Source organism: Tachyglossus aculeatus, chromosome 5, assembly GCF_015852505.1.
Source record: "Tachyglossus aculeatus isolate mTacAcu1 chromosome 5, mTacAcu1.pri, whole genome shotgun sequence".
Taxonomy (NCBI): Eukaryota; Metazoa; Chordata; class Mammalia; order Monotremata; family Tachyglossidae; genus Tachyglossus; species Tachyglossus aculeatus.
In genome coordinates, this window is record NC_052070.1 from 40,386,151 (window position 1) to 40,392,278 (window position 6,128).

Sequence of the window (6,128 nt, forward strand, 5' to 3'; positions counted from 1 at the left end):
CCTTGCAGGTGGGAGGCTGGGTCTGAAGGCCTCCTCCAGCCTCCACAGCAACTGTCTCGCTCGCTTGGAATTCTCTCACCGGGTGAGATTGGAGGATTCAGGGCACCCAGCAGATGTAGCCTGAATTCCCAGCCAGGAGGGGTTAAGGATGCCTTTCAGATGGCTCTGACCACCCACTTCACCTTGTCCTCACTTGTCACATGATATAGCAGAGTTTAACTCGTGCCTGTCCACGGCAGAGGAATCCCAAGGACAGCTGAACAGATAATTGAGGTGAAAACCCTTGAAAAAAATTCAGCCCTCGATAAACTCCAAGTATTATTGCTATTATTATTGTACTAGAAAGAAATCACTGCATTTTCAAAGACAGTAATCTTTTGAGGGGTGGATTTGTGTGTATGTGTGTTTGTGTGTGAGTGTAACTGCATGCAAATAAATGTTCATGTTCACTTTCCAAGAATCCCTGGATAAGTGCTTTTGCCCCAAATTTTAAAAGAACAAGATTTAATTTTCGTATTTCTTAACATGTTACTTGGAAACATAGCTGTTTCTGTAATCATTTTGCTTGTCTTCATCACTTGTATTGATTGAATGCCTAATGTGTGCAGAATGTTGTATAGAGAGAACTGTAGTAAGCAAAACAAAAATTCTCTTGTGGAGGGGGGCATGCTTTACTTTCACCTGTGTATTTTTCCCAGGGCTTAATACAGTGTTTTGCATATAGTAGGTGCTCAATAAATACTACTATTACTACTACTGCTGCTATTACTACTATTACTACTACTACTACTACTACTAACTACTACTACTACTACTACTACTACTCAAGGAACCCCTTGCAGGTAGATAATCTAATAGAGAAGACAGGCAGACAAAATGACCTACAAATCATGGGAGCAGGGAGAATAACAGGGCTACAACAGGTGGCCCCATGTATATCTCAGGATGAAATAGTTGAGTAAATAATGGAATATCATCAACATCATCAATCGTATTTATTGAGCGCTTACTATGTGCAGAGCACTGTACTAAGCGCTTGGGAAGTACAAATTGGCAGCATATAGAAACAGTCCCTACCCAACTGTGGGCTCACAGTCTAAAAGAATATGCAGTTTATATGTTTATGTATATATGTTTATGTACACAAGCGCTTTTGGTTTACTGGAACCTGAGGGGCTGGGAACTAATCAGGGAAGACTTTATGGGGGAGGTAGGATTGCAGGAGGTTTTAAGGATTTGGGAGAACTGTGTTCTGGAAGATTTGAAGGGAGAGTGAGTTCCAGGCTAGGGGAACAATAGAAGTGAGGGGTTGGAGATGGAAAAATCAAGAGGGAGTCATAGCAAGAAAGGGAATATGAGGGGAGCAAATCTAGCACTCAAACAATGTATTTATTGAGTGCTTACTGTGTGCAGAGCACTATATTGAGTGCTTCAGAAAGTACAGTTACAACAGAGTTTGAAGACATTCCCTGCCCACAGTGAACAAAGAGCGTGAACTGGGGAGGAGCAGTTGAAGAGTCTATGTGTAAGATGGGGAACGGCCTCAATGCCAACCATCAGGCGTTTTGTTTTATGTGGTGGGAGCAGGGGCAACCGCTGGAGGTTTTTGAGGAACCAAGAGACAAGTGATCTCTTAGATCTTCTAGTGATCTTCTAGACTGCGAGCCCGTTGTTGGGAAGGGACCGTCTCTATATGTTGCCAACTTGTACTTCCCAAGTGCTTAGTACAGTGCTCTGCACACACTAAGCTCTCAATAAATACAGTTGAATGAATGAATGAATGAAGTGATGAACGCTGTTTCACCTTGTCTGCCATTGGTCCCCCTTCCCTTTTAGGCTGGGTATCCCTGTGCACCAGGGAATGGTCAGAATCAATATCCTTGTAGTTTTTCCCAGTAAGCACTGAAGAAATATCCATCTCCCACTCTAGACTGTAAGCTCATTCAGGGCTCGAAATGTGTCCACTAATTCTGTTGCACTGCACTCTTCAAGCACTTAGTACAGTGCTCTGCACATAGTAAGTGCTCAATAAATGCTACTGATTGATTGACTGATGTGGACAGAGATTGTTTCTCTTTATTTCTGAATTGTACTTTCCAAGCACTTAGTACAGTGCTCTGCACACAGGAAGGGCTCAATAAATATGAATGAATGAATTAATGAATGAGCCCGTTTCTTTCTGACCCCTCAGCTCCTCCTGCCCGTCCTTCCGCCTCCGGTTCCCTCCCCAGTCACCCGACAGAAAGTTGTCACCCATGGGATCTCCAATCCCACTAATTTGGTCCAGGGTCACCAAGATGCTCCCATTGGGTCTGTTGGTCAGCAGGACCGGGGCTGAGCCCCAGTCTTTCTGCCCACCCCCAGTGCTCTGCAGGTCCAGGCTCTCTCTCACCTGGGGGCTCCGGGCCAGCAGTGAAACCCCAAGCTTGTAGCCGTGATTCAGGGTCAAGAGGTAAAGGTGATAAGAGCAGCGTCTTTGTGAGCGGCAGCTTGACTTTCAGCCCACAGGAAGCCGGAATGAATGCGAGGAGAACAGCTGGAGTCAGAGTGGTGAAACTCCAGCCAGGCTTGATCTGATAAGGAAGAGACACTAAACTTAACACTGACAGAGCTGCTCAGCTCCCCTCCTCCTCCTCCTCTTCCTCCTCCCCCTTCTCCTCTTCCACTGCTCCCCCCCACCATATCAGCCGCTCCCCTCCTCCTCCTCCTCCTCCTCCTCTTCCTCTGCTGCTCTTCCCCCACCCCGCCACCCCATCCCCACCGACTCTCCTTTCCAGCCACCCAGGGCTAAAGCACCCACGTGCTGGCCTATTGTACCCTTGAAGGGCAACCTGCCACCTGGAAGGCAGCCTGGCCCAGGGAAAGGGGCACAGGCCTGTTCTCTGTGCTGCTACTGGCCTGCCATGTGACCTCCAAGCCTCAGTTTCCTTCTCAGGAAAATAGGAATGAGCACTTAATGATTAATAATAATAATCTTGGTATTAGTTAAGTGCTTACTATGTGCCACCACTATACTAAGCTCTGAGGTAGATACAGGATAATCAGGTTGGACACAGTCCATGTCCCACATCAATCAATCAAATTTATTGAGTTCTTACTGTGTGCAGAGTACTGTAGTAAGTGCTTAGGAAAGTACAGTATAACAGAGTTGATAGACACATCCCCTGCCCACAATGAGCTTACAGTCTAAAGGGGTACCCACGAGGCTGATAGTCCTAATCCTCATTTTACAGATGAGGTAACTGAGGCACAGAGAAGTTAAGTGACTTGCCTAAGGTCACACACCCAAAACGTGGAGGAGTCAGGACTGAACCCACATCCTTTTGACCCTCAGGCCTGTGGTTACCCACTAGGAAACACTGCTTCATCTGACCATGCCATAATGGGACCAGGGCTTTTTGTTTTGTTATATTTTGTTTTGTTTTTATGGCATTTGTTAATACTTGTGGTATTTGTTAAGTGCTCTCTATGTGCCAGGCACTGAGCTAAACATTGGGGTAGATGCAAGCTAATCGGGTTGGACACAGTCCATGTTCCACATGGGACTCACAGTCTTAATCCCCATTTTACAGATAAGGTAACAGAGGCAGAGAGAAGTTAAGTGACTTTCCCAAGGTCACACAGCAGGCAAGTGGCAGAACTGGAATTGGAACCTGGTCCCTCTGACTTTCAGGCTCAAATACATAAAAAAGGCACAACATCATTGGAAACAGCAAAAAAAACCCAACTTGTCTGCAATTCTCCCATTAGCTGCTTTGTTCCTAAAACCTTACTGAAACCACATATTCTCTAGGAAGCCTTCCCTGACTATTCTCTCATCGCACCATCCTATTCCTCTTTCCTTACTGTATCACCTATGCACCTGAGTCTGAACCCCCTAAACATTTAGGTACTCCCCCCACCCCCACAGCACTTCTGTATATACATTATTTTACTCAATTGCTTCCCCTACCTGTAATTCATTTTAATATCAGTCTCACCCCCCAGATTGTAAATTCCTTGAGGGCTGGGGTGACCTACTCTATTATCCAAGCATTTAGCACAGTACTCTACACACAGTAAGCTCGCAGTAAATACCCTTGACTGATCAATGAAGAACAGGTTACTGCAACAGAGTAATGATTGGACCACCATCGGATATGCTCCAAGCTCACTCTTCAAGGCTACTGTGTGCAGAACCCTGTACTGAACATCTGCTGTGCATAAAGTGCTGGACTGGTTGCACACTGTGTGCAAATTACTGCCTGCTGAGTGTGCAAGACTATTACACTGAGCACTTTCTGAGTGCGGAACACGGTAATGAGCACGTGAGAGCATATAGTAAAAATGGCAAATATGGGCCCTCCATTAGAACGGGCTTACACTCCAATTGGAGAAATAGGCAGATCGATCAAATACATACAATTTTATTCAATAGTATACAATTATTTATTCTGACCTTTCTATTTGTAAGGATTTTTTATGTTTCTCTCTCCCATTAGAGTGTAAGCTCCTTGAGGGTCAGGGAATATGCAACTTCTTATTGTTGTACTTTCCCAAGCACTTTGTTCAGTTCATTGCGCACAGAGAGTGTTTAATATCTGCTACTCCTACTATAATAATAAATAATGATGGCATTTATTAAGCGCTTACTATGTGCAAAGCACTGTTCTAAGCACTGGGGAGGTTACAAGGTGATCAGGTTGTCCCCCGGGGGATTCACAATCTTAATCCCCATTTTACAGATGAGGTAACTGAGGCCCAAAGAAGTGGAGTGACTTGCCCAAAGTCACACAGCTGACAATTGGCGGAGCCAGGATTTGAACCCATGACCTCTGACTCCAAAGCCCGTGCTCTTTCCATTGAGCCAGCTGCTTCCCCACTACTTTACAATGGAAACATGGGGGAAAAACCTAGATATAGTTGGAAGTAACAAAAGCAAATAAAAATGAATAAATTAACTGTAAGAATAAAGGAACAGTTGTATACGGTACTAAGAGTGGCTGCTGGTATGACCCGATCAGGAAAATCTTGTCTTATGCTGTTGAGTCGTTTCTGAGCCAGCACAGCTCCAGGACATGTCTCTCCCCCCTCCATTAATGGGCCGTCATTCTGGTAGTGTATTTGTAGAGTTTTCTTGGTAAAAATAGGGAAGTGGTTTACCATCGCCTTGTTCCGTACAGTAAACTGAGTCTCCATCCTCAACTCTCTCCCATGCCGCTGCCTCCCAGCACATGTGAGTTTTGACTTTTAGCAGATTTCCTTCCACTCACTAGCCACTTCCCAAGCTAGGAATGGAATGAATATACCTCTGCTTGACTCTCCCTCCCGTAGCTAAGGCTGGCAGAGAACTGGAAACTCTCCAGGTGCAATCCTGAGAGGGGAATCAAGAAGATGGAAACATTAATTTAGGGAAGGTCTGCTGGAGGAGGTGGGGATTTGGAGCATGGGAAAGGACCATGAAGGGGAAATGGTATGAGCAAGGAGGTGGTGACAGAGTTGAGGGCCAGGTTCAGCTAAGTAATGAGCCAGAGGGCCCCTCTCCTCTAGCAGTCCCCTCTAGACTGGAAACTCACTGTGGGCCAGGAACATGTCTACCAACTCTGTCGTATTGTCCTTTTCTGAGTGCTTAATACAGTGCTCTGCACACAGTAAGTGCTCAATAAATACCATTGATTGATTGATTGACTTGTCCCATCCAAGCCTCCCCCTTCCCCCATGCCCCCGACTCTGTTCGGTGACTACAGTCTGGCTCAGAGATGCCCTTGGGAAGCCCCAAATCCATAGTGGATATAGGGGAGGGGAGAGAGAGCCAGTTAGGCACTTTGAAAATGTAATTAGATTTTTTTTGCCTCATATTGTGTGTACTGGTACCCAAGAAAACCATCCATTAATTGATTTCAATTACTCTTAATTGTTTCTCATACATTTCAATTAGCCTCATCTGTCGTTACAAGCAACAGCTCTCAATTATACAAGTAATCATCCAGGCTGTAATAATTGGCATGCAAAGAATCCCTCGATGGGCAGTTTAGGTGAACTATGCTACAGGGTGCATAAAGAGAGAAGCATTCCACAGATTTACCTTGATTTTCTTTTCTTTTTTACCCAGATTGGGTACAGTACATTCATTTTCCTAAAGAGCTTTT

At 45.1% G+C, this 6,128-nt stretch overlaps 1 non-coding gene across 1 annotated transcript; it reads right to left on the reverse strand.

Moving 5' to 3' along the window:
- Positions 1 to 5,225: 5,225 nt before the first annotated feature.
- Positions 5,226 to 5,363, reverse strand: LOC119929004. Its single transcript, XR_005451148.1, has one exon. It is a non-coding gene; the product is annotated as a small nucleolar RNA SNORA7 (small nucleolar RNA).
- Positions 5,364 to 6,128: the final 765 nt, after the last annotated feature.